The sequence below is a fragment of the Phacochoerus africanus genome, chromosome 8 (assembly GCF_016906955.1).
Source record: "Phacochoerus africanus isolate WHEZ1 chromosome 8, ROS_Pafr_v1, whole genome shotgun sequence".
In the NCBI taxonomy this organism is placed as follows: domain Eukaryota; kingdom Metazoa; phylum Chordata; class Mammalia; order Artiodactyla; family Suidae; genus Phacochoerus; species Phacochoerus africanus.
The window spans coordinates 144,869,682-144,883,812 of record NC_062551.1 but is presented as its reverse complement, the minus strand read 5'-3'; the positions used below and the strand labels follow the sequence as shown (position 1 = coordinate 144,883,812).

At 42.6% G+C, this 14,131-nt stretch overlaps 1 protein-coding gene and 1 pseudogene across 1 annotated transcript in view; one reads left to right on the top strand and one right to left on the bottom strand.

Annotated features, from left to right (window-relative positions):
- Positions 1-8,281, bottom strand: part of C8H1orf141 (chromosome 8 C1orf141 homolog) — a 185,593-nt gene extending 177,312 nt beyond the window's left edge. The window contains exon 1 of the mRNA XM_047788720.1: positions 7,959-8,281. The gene's annotated coding sequence lies outside the window, so the exon portion shown is untranslated. The remainder of the gene's footprint in view (positions 1-7,958) is intronic.
- On the top strand, positions 7,269-13,444 carry LOC125133384 (40S ribosomal protein SA-like; annotated as a pseudogene).
- Positions 13,445-14,131: the final 687 nt, after the last annotated feature.

Below are 14,131 nucleotides of genomic sequence, written 5' to 3'. Positions count from 1 at the left end.
CAAAAACACTGCATATTTCATCCACTGTTCATTGTCACCCACTACAGTGTAAGATCCAGGAGAGCAGAAATGTCTGCTTTCACTCCTATAAATCTTTAAGGCTTAGAAGAGTGCCTGGCACATCCTAAGTGCTCAATAAATATTTGTTTAAAGTATAAATGAATAACAGACAATGGCCCAATTTATTAATGCCATCTGTTCCCGCCAAAGAAGGCAAACAATATTATGTGAAGGCATCAGAGAACTTTCAGGCTTCCCTGTGTTTTCTGGGGCTCTTCCACACATTCTGTGATTTTATCATCATCCTTATTGCTTTTCTCTAAACTGCCACTGTATAACTGATGAGAAAGCAATGATCTAATGTAAAAACAGGCATTGTCCTTTTCACCTCTGCCGTTTTCTCCTATTTCCTTGGATCATTTTGGCATGACAGTTATTTTCAACCACCTTTTTTACTTTTAGCCAAATCCGTTACTTCAAATAGACTTACATGGCGGAGTTACTAACATCTCAGTGAGCAAACAATACTTTGCATTTCTTCTGGAGGAACCATTTCTAACCACCGCACTAATTAGATAGCTCTGTCTAATGATCAGGAGCAGAAGAATTGGGTGGTGTGTTAAAGGAAATGAAAACCAACAGGTGTTTAGCTTTTAGTGAGCATTAATGGCTCACTAAAAACAAACAAACAAAAAAACAAAAAAACCAAAAACCTGAATTCTGCAAGACCAGGCATTCTCATTTTTGATGAGAACTTCAACGTAAAAAAAAAAAAAAAAAATCACTAAATTCTACCTAACATGGCCAAGTAGACATAATCGATAGAATGTACTTTTTTTTTTTTGCCTTTTTCTAGGACCACTTCCTGCATATGGAGGTTCCCAGGCTAGGGGTCTAATCAGAGCTGTGCAAGGCCAGGGATCGAACCCGCAACCTCATGGTTCCTAGTCAGATTCGTTAACTACTAAGCCATGATGGGAACTCCTACTTGTTATTTTTCTAAATGCCATCTATTTTGTTTCCATCTAGCCTGTTACTTTTCTCAGTGAAGCTGGGTTGGCATGGTGATTTGTGCAGCAGTGGAACAGCTGGAGGCAATCCACTTTACTGACTCCTAATCCAGGGTTCTTTTACAACCTACCCCAACTTAGGCTGTTCAGAAATAGGCCAGCAGTATGGATTTGAAGGGCATTATGCTAAGTGAAATGAGTCAGGGAAAGGCAAACACTGTATGATAGCATCTATATGTGGAATCTAAAAAATATAACTAGTGAATATGACCAAAAAAACCACTAGACTCACAGAGCAGAGAACTAATGGTTACCAGTAGGGTGGGGGTGAGGCGGTAGGAAAATACAGGGGTAGGAGATTAAGCACTTCAAACTATTAGGTATAAAATAAGCTACAAGGATATAATGCACAACACAGGGAATATAGCCAATATTTTATAATAGCCATAGATGGAGTATAACCTTTAAAAATTGTGAATCACTGTATTGCATACCTGTAACTTATATAACACTGAACGGTAATAATACCTCAATTAAAAATAAAGATAAAACTTAGTTCAGAAAAAAAAAAAAGAAACAGCCCAGGAGTTCTCACCTGCCTAAACATTAGAATCACCCAGAGAGCTAAAAAAAAAAACAAACAAAAAAGAAAAACCAAAACCTCCTGAAGCCTGATTACCATCACCAGCCTTGCAGATACTTAAAAAAAAAATTCATCAGGGGTATTTTAACACACTGCCAGGAGTTCCCGTGGTGTCTCAGCAGAAATGAATCTGACTAGCATCCATGGGGACTCAGGTTGAATCCCTGGCCTCGTTCAGTGGGTTAAGGATCCAGCGTTGCCATGAGTTGTGGTGTAGATCAAAGACGCAGCTTGGATCTTGCATTGCTGTGGCTGTGGCGTAGTAAGCAGGCAGCTGGAGCTCTGATTTGACCCCTAGCCTGGGGACCTCCATACGCCGCAGGTGTGCCCCTAAACAACAACAACAAAAAAAAGACACACTGCCAGGGTTGAGAACCAGCCACTTAAAGGTTCTTCCCTGTGAAAGGAACTCTTTGCCTTTGTCCATTATTGTTCAGCACCCTGAATTCTTCCATGACTTCTTCCCAGGGACAGCTGACAATGGTCAACAGAGGTCCCCCCTACCCCTCACCACCACCTCACCTACAACTGCTTTCTTCCATCCTCTCTCCTTAATCCTATAAAACAAAAGAGGTTCACTTTTCCCCTGTGAGGCTAGTCGTTCCGCCTGGCACTGGACCTGCCCCCTTATCTTGGGCCTCCTTAGGGACTGGCCATCGTCAACTCTTTATGTCATACCCACCCTGTTCCCATTTACCGGCGTCTGGCTCAGAGCAAATGTGGTAGAGACTTCCAGTTGTCACTCAACAGCCATTACTAACAGGACCCCTATATTTCTGAGGCAGAATGTACCCCGTTAACAAATATTTTTCAGGCTCCCTTGGCCATGTGATGGAGTTCTATCCAATGAGATGTACTTAGAAGCTATTAGAGGGACTTCTAGAAGGCTTTTTATTTTTTTATTTTTTATTTTTTCATTTTTTACGGCTGCACTGGTAGCGGATGGAGGTTCCCAGGCTAGGGGTCTAATCGGAGCTGTAGCTGCCGGCCGACACCACAGCCACAGCCACGTGGAATCTGAGCCACGTCTGTGACCTTTACCACAGCAATGCCAGATCCTTAACCCACTGAGCCAGGCCATGGATAGTAGTGGGGTTCAAGAACCACCGAGCCATGAAGGAACTCCTAGAAGTCTTTTTAAAAGAGGAGAAGCACATGGAAGAGTTCCTGATGGCCTAGCAGTTAAGGATCCAGTGTAGTCACTGCTGTGGCATGGACTGGACTGCCGGCCTGGTAACTTCCATATGCTGTGGGTGCAGCCAAAAATAAATAAATAAAATAATTAAAATAAATAAAATGGGAGGCACACATGGAGAAATATTTTCCCCTTTCCCTCCCGCCTTCCTCCCACCTGCTGACTGGGAAGTGGACATGTCAGCTCCAGCTCCAGCAGCCGCCTGGGACCACAGGTGACCTGGAGACTAAAGCCATGCAGAGAGGAGGGTGGAGCAGAATGATGGAAGAAGCCCACACCCCTGCTGATCCTGAGGGGCTGCCCTGGGGCCCTCACCTCTACTTTTGGATGAGACTAATGTTTTTAACTCACCATTTTTGGTGATTCTGCTATTTGTATCGGAATTAATCCTTATGGATACAATAGGCAATCAAAACTTTTTTCTAAGAATGGTTGGAGTCTATCATCTGCCCAGGTCCCCCTTTCTGGGAACTGCCCCTTTTCTCTCATCCACATGGTCCTTCAAATGTCACCCTGGCCAGCTGGCTGCAGCTGGTTGTGGTGTGGGGTATCCTAATCCAAAGCAGGCCAACCAAAGGCCTTCTTAGGACTGGACGCTAGTCATATAACAACAGGGCTAGACATGCACACTTGACCTAAGCTGGACCAACCAAAGGTCTTCCCCAGAAATTTTGGAGAAACAGAGCCTCACCATTAACAGAATTTTATTTATGTGTTTGTTTTTCTTTTTACAGCCACAGCTGTGACATATGGAAGTTCCCAGGCTAGAGGTCAAATTGGTGCCGGCCTATACCACAGCTAAGCAACATGGGATCTGAACCACATCTGCTACTTATGCCACAGCTTACGCCAACACCGGATCCTTAACCCACTGAGTGAGGCCAGGGATAGAACCCACATCCTCACAGAGACTACGTCAGGTTCTTGACCCGCTGAGCCACAATGGGAATTCCTCCAGTGACAGAATTTTAGATGCAAAGTTCAGAAGCTGCTGTCAGTCGTGTTTTTTTTTTCCCCCCACAAAACCAGAATTTAAAAAGGAAGATGATCTGAAGTCAGAAAGAAGAATAAAAAGATGAACAGAAAAGGGCAAAGAGGAAACATGGAATGAGAAGCCTGGTTTTCAACTGTTAATAAAACCGCTTACATCCATGACCTACAGTATGAGAGAAGCCTTTACCATAAGTCTTCTTTTTGCTTAAGCTACTGAGAGTTGTTTTCTGTCATTTGTAATTGAGTCCTAATAAAACCCCCAGAATTAAAAAAAAAAAAAAAAAAACTTTGTATTTTGCTCACAGCATCGATAGGATTTTCTTTTAATAATGATTAGCAGTGGTGGTATTTGTTTTATCTTATACACTAACTTACCTGAAGCTGAACAGGAAATACTGCACAAATATTTGGTGTTGTTTTCAGTAAATTGTCAGCAAATTAGAGTTAAACCTCAAGCCATCCTGACAACTTCTTCCTGCATCAACCTCTTTGCAGTTACAGACAAAAGAACTAGCAATAAATGCAATTCAGATGGAAGAAAATGCCTTAAGTTTTTAAAGCCTGGGAAGGACCACTGGATTGCATTATCAACTCATTGTGCTTCCTATCTGGAGGACTGAAATTAGAAATGAAGGACTTTTGTTCAAAAATAGGTAAGTAGATAAAAAGGGAGTTCCCATTGCAATGCAGTGGAAACGAATCCAACTAGGAATCCCAAGGTTGTGGGTTCCATTCCTGGCCTCACTCAATGGGTTAAGGATCCCACAGTGCTGAGCTGTGGTGTAGGTTGCAGACATGGTTCAGGCCTGGCATTGCTGTGGCTGTGGCGTAGGCTGGCAGCTACAGCTCCAGTTCAACCCCTAGCCTGGGAACGTCTGCATGCTGCGGGGGCAGACCTAAAAAGACAAAAGACACCGACGACAACAAAAAAGAAATGAAGTGTTTTTGTTTTCATACATGTTTGTAACTGTCATCTTTCCGTCTCAACAATTATGCCTGGATAAAGACACTGCACACGGAGAAGAGGAAAATACATCGTGTGACTGAGTTTCGGAATGTGAATAAAGTATATGGCTAACCAAGTGTTCAAGCGAACTGATGCAAATTACCTTTTTTTCTGACGACGTAAACAAAAATCTTTCGCACAGTACCAAGTTTTATGTGGTATAACATGTAAAAGAGAAAGCACTCTATCTGTGTTTGTGCAGAAACCAGGTGACTTAGATGTCACCTCCCCCAACTACTGTGAACAGGCTTAAGGGCTACTAGGTGTCATAACCCTTAACACAAACTTGAGAGAAACTAAATCTCAGTGCACAAACTCAAAAAAAAAAAAAAAAGGCATCTGCTCTAAACGAGTTCTATACTTCATCCTGGGCCCTTCTAAACATTATTTAACTGGCCAACAACGTGGGAGGTCTTATCACCATTTTACAGCTGAGGAAACGGAGTCAGAGCTCATGCATTGCGCCAGGGTCACCTGGCTTGTGAGATTTTTTGAATGTAGGTCGCCTGACTCCCACCATGTGCCTAATGCAGCACTGTGCCCTGTGGGCACTTTCTCAGCTATTGCTTTAGTATTTGCCACCCAAGACTGGTCTTTTCTTCTTGGGAGTAATAATACACACAGCACCAACAGGACAGCAATTACACTATGTGAAAGACAGCAGGTGTGTGTAACAGAGCAACTACAAAAGGCACACCTGTGAAACACGTTCTGATTCAGCAATAACACAGCATTTAAAAACTAAGCTTGACCACCAAAGCCAACACATGCTCCTGGACTGAATCCTATCCTATTTGCTCCTGGCAAATTTGAGGGAAGATTTGCAATCAAAATTATGATGGGGACATTCAACACAATTTTAATATGGGATGTGGTTTGTATTTCACATGCTCTATCAATGTTAAATTTTCCTGCATTTGATACCTGCACTGTGAATACTTAAAAATATACCTTTATTTGTATGAAAATACATTGGCGAATGATAGCTAAAGGGCAATAATATATGCAAGTAACCTCTCTCAGACAGGTTAGCGAAGAAATTGGATCTCGAGAGACAGAATGAAAGAGAATAAAACAAAAGTGACATGTTAAAAATATCCGGTAAAGGTACATGGGAATTCTTTCTATGTGTTATCTTCACACTTTTTCTGTGAGTTTGAAATTATTTAAAAATATAAAGTTAATTTAAGATAAATTAGGAGTTTGGGATTAACATACACACTATTATATATAAAATAGGTAAACAACAAGGACCTACTGCAGAGCATAGGAAACTATACTCAATCTTATAATAATCTATAAAAGAATCTAAAAAGAATATATATGTATAATGGAATGATTTTGCTTTATGCTTGAAAGTAATACAACATCGTAAATTAATTGCACTCCAATAAAATGATTTGACAGAAAAAATACATAAGATTAATTGAAAAAGAGCACTAGGTTTGCACCCAGGAGTTCCAGGTTCAGGCTCAGATTTCCCATTACTCCTCTGCGTAACACTTGCCATTTCAACATAATGTTTCTGGGTGATATAAAATACAGAAGCTATGTGTTTAACTATGGATTGGCATTCCATTATACGCATAAACTTCGGCTCATCCATTCCCCGACATTGGGTAGTTTTGACTTTTTCATCATAAACAGAGCTGCAAGTGAGCAGCTGTATACAAGCTTCTTTGTACTCACATGCAAGCTTGTCCCAGAGCTGATCCATATTTCAACAGGGATAAATTCAAGAATATAAAAGTGAGTGAGGGAGTTCCCATCACGGCTCAGCAGAAACAAATCTGACTAGCATCCATGAGGATGCAGGTTCAAGCCCTGGCCTCGCTCAGTGAGTTAAGGATCCAGCATGGCTGTGAGCTGTAGTGTAGGTCACAGACACAGCTTGGATCTGGCATTGCTGTGGCTATGGCATAGGCCAGCAGCTACAGCTCTGATTCAACCCCTCTGCCTGGGAACCTCTATATGCAGCCCTAAAAAAACAATAAATAAATAAATAATAAAAGTGAGTGGGGAAAAAAGCACACTGCAGAAGGATCCCTATTAATATGATTCCATTTAGCAAATTTTCAGACACTAAAATAGACCATAAAAGTGCAAAAACATACACTGGGTTGATATACACCAACTTTATCAGAGAGCCTATCTCTAGCCGGAAGGGAAGGGTGGGATGGGCTTTAGTTATATCTAGAATGTTCTATTTCTTAGAGACAGAGAAACAGAGGGAGAAAGAGACAGTAAGAGACAGAACAATAAAAGGGTTCAGCTACAGTATCTTTCAGTCCTTTCTATCTCTAATGGTCTATATTCAAGTTAGATTTGTAACAAACTTTAATAAATTTTAGCCTGCTTATGAATGTATGTAGACTTAACAGAATTCAACAGGGCAAATCAACAAAATACTTTATGCGGGACATGGAGCCTCCTACCAGGTAACCAGAGACAAGTAAAACACAGTTTGGAAGGCATGAAAGGAAAAAAGGACTCATGCTGTATTAAAGAAAAAAGCTTGGTTAATCATTTCCTTGAGATAATGGAACTTAAGCTACAGTTAAAGGAGATAGTAAACATGAGGGAAAGGGCAGCCTTTGGTTCAGAAAATGCTTTTAGCCATGTATTGGTGATGTGAAAATGGGAGCTTTTCATTCTTAGCATTGTTGGCTCAGTGAACCACCTAAGGAGGTTACACCCCAGAAAAAAACCAGTTAGTACACATCGGAATTGACCAGTCCTCCATTAAGCGCTACCAATGAATAGCATGTTTTGAAACAGCAGAAAAGCACTAAGAGGAAATATTTTTGATCCAGGACTGGTGTCATTTAAAGTAAAACAAAGTGGAAATTTGGTAATTATCCAGTGAATTTCTGCAACTTGATTACCAAACTGGAGAGTTCAAGCAAAAAGTGTATCTATTGGTGAGTACACACAATTACAATAAAACATCTCTCTACCTCTGAGGATCAACTTATGTAAACAAGTATTCTTCAGTCTCTTCTGGTACCAAGAGCAGAAAATCTGACTCAAATGAACTTAAATGAAAATAAGAACTTATTGCATCAGGTACTTTAAAAAAAAAAATCCAAAAATAGATTTAACTTCAAATACCTCTTAACCGAAGAGCTAAGGCAATGCCATCAACACTCAGTTTTTCCCCCATCTCTTGGCTTGTCCTTCTGCAATGCTGGTTTCATTTTCAGGCTTGACGTGGTGTCCATGATCGGGTCACTCTTACTGCTGGCAGTGCCAGGGAAAAGAGATGGCCTCAGCTGAGTGGTTTCTCGACAAATTCCAGTATTTGGGGTGACTGGAAAAAGCCTGCGTAGCTGGAGTCTCTCGGAGCTAATTAATCATGTTGCAGGGGAATGCAATGCTCTCATTGGCCAGACCAAGTCACATGGCCTAGAGTCGGAGGTGGGGTTAACGCCACTTTCCGCACCTGTAGGGGATGAGGTTGACAATGAACACGTCTCCCACTTAAATGTGCATTAAATTGTCAGGGAACTTCTAAAATGCAAATACTGATTCAGGAGCTTTGGCGTAGGCCTAGAGAGCCTGCATTTCACTATAATCCTGGCCATATGAAACTTCCAAGGAGCATACTAAACTACGGCTAAGGACCACAAGTATAATTATCCCTACGTATACATTAGGGAGCTCGATGCAAAATGAATTGGCGCTCCTTATTCAAAAAGTAAATAAGAATTTCAAGAATCGGTGACAACAGAGCATTAAGTGAAGCACAGGACTCTTCTAAGATCACACATCCATGAAGCCAGCCTTGATTGCAGGCTTCTGGCTTGACGATTCAGGGCTACAGAAGGATTGCTGCGAGCCGAAGGGGAGAGGCTGAGGCAAACCCTGACGTCTTTCTCTGCTCTTCCCCCAAAGAGATTCAGCCTCATCTTTGAATAAACGTTGGACATTTATTTGAAAATCATCTTCCTGAAATAACAGTAGTTACTAGACTGCTTGTAGAGCCCACTATCTCAGCGTGACTCTCATTAAGAAGAGCCCTGAAATGCTTACCCCTGTTCTTCATTGCCACTGATTTTATTCCCATATTAGGCTAGATATCCTTGCTGTGGGTCCCAAGGCATCACACTTTCATAAGCATAGCACTTAGTACATATTTTCTCTATTAACTAATGTGGTTGTCTGTCTCCTCTCCCGGACCACCATTCAAGGAGGGTAGGGACAGTGTCTGCCTTGTTTATGGACCCTTTCTCTAGTGCAATGCTGGGGACATTGTTTTCCAAATATCTATTACCTGAGTTGACAATTTCCGTAATAGCTAACACTTTTGGCATGGTCAGATATTTAAATTTTAGCCATTCTGATGGGTGAGTGGTGGTTTAATTGCACTGTGGTTTCATCTGCCTTTCCCTGATAATTAACAAAAGAGAACAACTTTTTGTGTATTCATTGGCTTCACAAATACTTTCTATATTAGCCAGCTAGGGCCACCCTAACAGAATACCTCAGACTAGGTGGCTTAAGTGTTAGCAGGGTTAGTTTCTCATGAGGCCTCTCTCTTTGGTAATTGGCTGTGCTGTCCCTGTCTCTACATGGTCATCCCTCTGTATATATCTGTGTCCTAATCTCTTCTTATAAGGATACTAGTCAGTTGGATTAGGACCCATCTTAATGACCTCATTTTAACTTAATTACTTTTACTTTTTAAAGAGTCTCTCTCCAAATACTGTCACATTCTGTGGTTTTGGGGATTAAGACTTCAACCTATGAATTGAGGGGAGCACAATTCAGCCCATAAGCTACTTTTTTGTAAAAATGCCTTCAAGGCTCTTGCCCATCTTTCTTTTGAGCTGTCCGCTGGTAGGAGCTCTTTATATAGCCTGGATTCCATCCTATTTGCCTTCTCTCTCAATGGGCTCCAGCCACATGTATGTTAGACCTTTTTATTATGCCCGTACGTACCTGTCATCTTTTGTCTCTCCCTGTTTCAGTCTGGATATTTTATTCTGTCCTATATACAATTTTATCTTCTCTTTAGCTGCATCAAGTCTACTATTAAATCAATCCATTCAGTGCTTACTTTTTATTTTTCAGTTCTATAACTTCTATTTGACTCATTTTCAACATTTTTAGTTCTCTGACAAAATTTTCCATCTTGTTATTTAATTTCTTAAACACTTTCTGAGTTATTTTAAAATCATTTCTAAAAACTCCAGTATTTGTGACTCCTGTGGCTCTCTTCATATTTTCTTTCTGGTTTAGGTCAAATATTGTTTTTGTAGGCGTAATTCCTTTTTTTTTTTTTTTTTTTAGGCTTCGTTCTTTTCTATTGAATTCTAGACATGAAGAAATATGAAGGCAATTTGAGGCTCTGGACTTTTACTTTTGGCAGGAAGTTTGGTCAGAGGTAGATCATCTTAATGCAATCTGAGATTAAAATAATGCGCAGTTCGCCAGGAGTTCTTTTTTTTCTTCTTCTTTGTCTTTTTGACTTTTCTAGGGCCGCTCCCGCTGCATATGGATGTTCCCAGGCTAGGAGTCCAGTCAGAGCTGTAGCGGCCAACCTACACCACAGCTCATGGCAATGCTGGATCCTTAGCCCACTGAGCAAGGCCAGGAATCAAACCCACAACCTCATGGTTCCTAGTCAGATTAATTAACCACTGAGCCACAACAGGAACTCCTCGCCTGGAGTTCTTATGAAGCCTATTTACCTTTCCCATTTACTCCCAGGACGAAGCCCTTCAGGATCCCCACTGAATACCTGGAGAGTGTACCAGGGAATCTTTTCTGAGCTCCATCATTTTGTTCCTCCATTTTTTTTTTCTTTTTTTTTTTTTCTGTCCCTAGAGCCCTAGGGACTTTTCACAGAGCTTCTCAGTCGGACATTTGTCAGACATCTCTGAAAGGAAAGAGTCCAAATGCCAAGCTCACAGACCTGGGCTTTCTTGACTTCCAGACTTGGTCTTGCAAATTCTGTCTTGTCTGGTCTCTTGCCAGCTAGGTTTGGATGGGAAGAGGTAACCAGAATCAGCTGCTCAGAAGCTGACTTTTGCAGCGAGCTCCAACTGTCAGGACACACAGGCTGGTCAGCTAAGATGTGCTCAGGTGTCTCTTAGAATCTGTGCTGCTGTCTCTTAAACAAAAAGCCCCATCACCAATCTTAACCCTCTCCAACAGGCAGGTGTGCACACCTGGGCACAAGCAAGGCTTAAAAATATGTTCTCTAGGAGTTCCCGTCATGGCGCAGTGGTTAACGAATCTGACTAGGAACCATGAGGTTGCGGGTTCGGTCCCTGCCCTTGCTCAGTGGGTTAACCATCCGGTGTTGCCTTGAGCTGTGGTGTAGGTTGCAGACGTGGCTCGGATCCCGCGTTGCTGTGGCTCTGATGTAGGCTGGCAGCTACAGCTCCGATTGGACCCCTAGCCTGGGAACCTCCATATGCCGCAGGAGCGGCCCAAAGAAATAGCAAAAAGACAAAAAAATATATATATATGTTCTCTAGAGAATCATTGCTTTGAAGGCATTTATTTTCCAACACCCCTCCGCCGAATGCGTGTATGCTTAAATTAGATAGGAAACTCCATTTGGAAGTTGGATTGTTGGACATAAGCACAGCCAGCAGCAGGAACACTGTATGTGAGCAGCCCGATGTGGGCACTGTGCCTACTAGCAGCTTGGAGAGTGACTATGCTGGGTTGAAGCGTGTCTCTTCAAAATTCTTGTCTATCCAGAACTTTACAATATGACCTTATTTGGGGAAAGGGTCTTTGCAGACAGAAATAAGTTACAATTAGGTCATACCAGATTAGGGTGGGCCCTAAATTGAATGACTAGTGTCCTTATAAGGCACCATTCATGTCATGTGAAGATATAGGCAGAAACTGGATGGTGTCACAGCCATGGAATTCCAAGGACTGCTGGGAGCCACCAGTAGAAAGAAAGAGGCAAAGAAAGATTCTTCCCTTCAGCCTTCGGAAGGAGCACAGTCTGTCTTGACTTCAGACTTCTAGCCTCCAGTGAGAGAATAAATTTCTCTTGTTTAGGTCACCTTATTTGTGGTACTTCATTACAGCAGCCCTAAGGAACTAATATCATGACTAACAGTCAATCACAACTTTTCTCATGAGTAGTAGGAAATCTGAGACACTGCCCTTTTTTTTTCTTTTTTGTTTTTTTGTTGTTGTTTTTTTCAGGGCGGAACCAAAGGGATATGGAGTTTCCCAGGCTAGGGGTCGAATTGGAGCTACAGCTGCAGGCCTACACCACAGCCACAGCAAAGTGGGATCTGAGCCACGTGTGTGACCTACACCATGGCTCGCAGCAAGGCCAAATCCATACCCCACTGAGCAAGGCCAGGAATCAAACCCATATCCTCATGGATACTAGTTGGATTCGTTTTGGCTGCACCACAATGGGAACTCCTTGAGGCACTATCTTGATTGTATTCAGTATTTAACTTATAGAGATGACCGGATGATGACATGGAGAGGACAATGCCATTGACAAAAGGCTTTATCACACACAGTCCCCAAGAGAAGGAGGCACAGCATGCCATAGGGAAGTTCCAGGACTGGTTAGGAGGCAGAAGGAGCAAGAGGAGAGCATGGCCTGGAGACTTTTTTGCAGTTTTCCTGTGAAGGAACGGGCAAGGCAGAGTAGGCAGGTTTGAGCAAGTTTAGGACTAAGTTTGAATAAGTCCAGTGGGCTCTGGGCTATAGGAGTGGTCTTCAGTTGCTGTCCACAGCCCTTGATGTCCTGCATATAAAGGAAGAGGATCTCAAGTCCTTTGCAGCAGGAATCCACTTAGGTGGCACTGACCTTGACTTCCAAGTGGAACAGTACATCTATAAAAGGAAAAGTAATGGCCTCTACATCATAAACCTGAAGAGAACCTGGAAGATGCTTCTGTTGGCCGCTCATGTCGTTGCTGCTATGGAAAACCCAGCTGATATCAGTGTCATATCCTCCAGGAACACTGGCCAAGGAGCTGTGCTGAAGTTTGCTGCTGCCACTGGCTTCTTCCCTCCTGGAACCTTCGCTAACCAGATCTAGGCAGCTTTCCGGGAGCCAAGACTTCTGGAGGTTACCAATCCCAGGGCTTCCCACCAGTCTCTCCTAGAGGCCTCTTACATTCGCCCGCCTGCCATTGCTCCGTGTAACACAGACTCTCCTCTGCGTTATGTGAACATTGCTATCTCATGCAACAACAAGGGAGCATGGGACATGATGATGCTCACCCTGGAGGTTCTGAGCATGCTTTGTACCATCTCCTGTGAACACCCACAGGAGGTCATGCCTGATCTCTGCTTCTATAGAGATCCTAAAGAGGTTAAAAAGGAGGAGCAGGCAGCAGCTGGGAAAGCTGTGACCAAGGAGGAATTTCAGGGTAAATGGACGGCTCCAGCTTCTGAGTTCACTGCTACACAGCCTGAGGTGGCAGACTGGTCTGAAGGCATGCAGATGCCCTCTGCACCTGTCCAGCAGTTCCAACTGCGGAGAGAGCCCTCAGCCTGCCGCTGAAAACTGGTCTGCAGCTCCCCCTGCTCAGATCGCTGTATGGATGGGAACAACCACAATGGTCTTAGCTGTTCTTCCACAAACTCTTAACGTGTGAATTGGTTGAAAATAAACAGTTTCAAAGAAGAAGGAGGAGGGAGAGGAGGAAGAGAAATGGGGGGGAAAAGGGAGAGAAAGAGAGAGATTTCCAAAAGCATGCACTAAGGAACCCATGTGAGCACACAACAAGAAGGTAGCCATAAACAAGCCAAGAAGAGCTCAGAAACAAATCTGGTCTTGACCTTCTCGGCCTCCAGTACTCTAAGAAATCACTATCTCAGCCATCCAGTTGATGGTATTTTGTTCAAACTAGCCTGAGTTGACGAAGATAGTTGGTTTGTCTAAGAACAGAGCATTTAAAGGCAAGTTACTTATTATCTTAGGAACTAACTAGCCATAGTAGGAGTAGTTTCTCCCCAGATCTGCAAGGCCCCAAAATACCAAGGCATTATAAAATACAGAAAATAAAAAAACATAATTAATATAGACATGCAGGCGGAAGTCACCAGAAGCAGAAGCCATAGAAAGCTGAGAGAGAAGGAGACAGAATTGGAAATTACTTTTCTTCTTCTCAGAGCCAAATTTCTTGAAAGAATGACTTAACATTTATTGTTTTGTTTTTTTTGTCTTTTGTCTTTTTTTTGTTGTTGTTGTTGTTGTTGCTATTTCTTGGGCCGCTCCCGCGGCATATGGAGGTTCCCAGGCTAGGGGTTGAATCGGAGCTGTAGCCACCGGCCTACGCCAG